Consider the following 869-nt stretch of genomic DNA (forward strand, 5'->3'; position numbering starts at 1 on the left):
AAATCGACCAAGTCAAAAGCTACTAAGGAATGTTGGAAAAACTATCACAAACATCTTCTCAAAAGCATATCTGAGTTCAAAACAAAATAAGGAAAATTCCTAGGCAACAATCCAAATGGAGCTGAAAACTAGAGGAGTAAACTGGAGCTGGGCTTGGCCAATCTCTCAGTAACAAAGGGATTTAGAAACAATGGCTGTGTCAGGATAGGCGATAAACCCCTGGGGTTGCTTAATCCGCCAGTTCCACTGAGGCACTTTTCCCACCATTTAAAACTGGGGCACTCTAAATGAATAGCAGGAAAAAAACACCTTCAGGCAAGAGGGAGAACAAAAGACATCTATTTTAACAAGGGCTTTGGAAGGTTTGCCCACCTGTATATTCAATTCTCTCTCCCCTCCTAAAGTGTTGCCCCAGAGGTAACGATTATCTTGAATTTTGTATTTGTGTTCACCTAAAGTTCTGCTTGTTTTTGTACTTTATTAAAATGGTATGATGAAGTAGTCTTCTGTAATGCATTTTTTCACTCAATATTGTATTTATAAGCTTCATTCATGTTGTTGCACGTAGTTATAGTAAATTCCTTTTCTCTGCTATATAGTATTGTGTTGCCTGAATATATCACCATTTGTCTATATTCATTTGCTATTGGATATTTCAAACAGTTGGCATTAATAGACTTCTTAAATTGGGTCACCCCATGTCAGAATCTACTTGACAGCAGCTAACAACAACAATGTAGATATTAAATGATATCTAATTGTGGCATCATTTGTATTTCTCTGATTATTAATGAGGTTTAACATATTCCATTTTTGTGTGCCATTCACTCTTCTTCTGTGACATGTTTATTAATATCTTTTGCCCAGTT

The sequence above is a fragment of the Orycteropus afer genome, unplaced genomic scaffold (genome assembly GCF_000298275.1).
Source record: "Orycteropus afer afer isolate SDZICR_OR568_19922 unplaced genomic scaffold, OryAfe1.0 scaffold00845, whole genome shotgun sequence".
In the NCBI taxonomy this organism is placed as follows: domain Eukaryota; kingdom Metazoa; phylum Chordata; class Mammalia; order Tubulidentata; family Orycteropodidae; genus Orycteropus; species Orycteropus afer.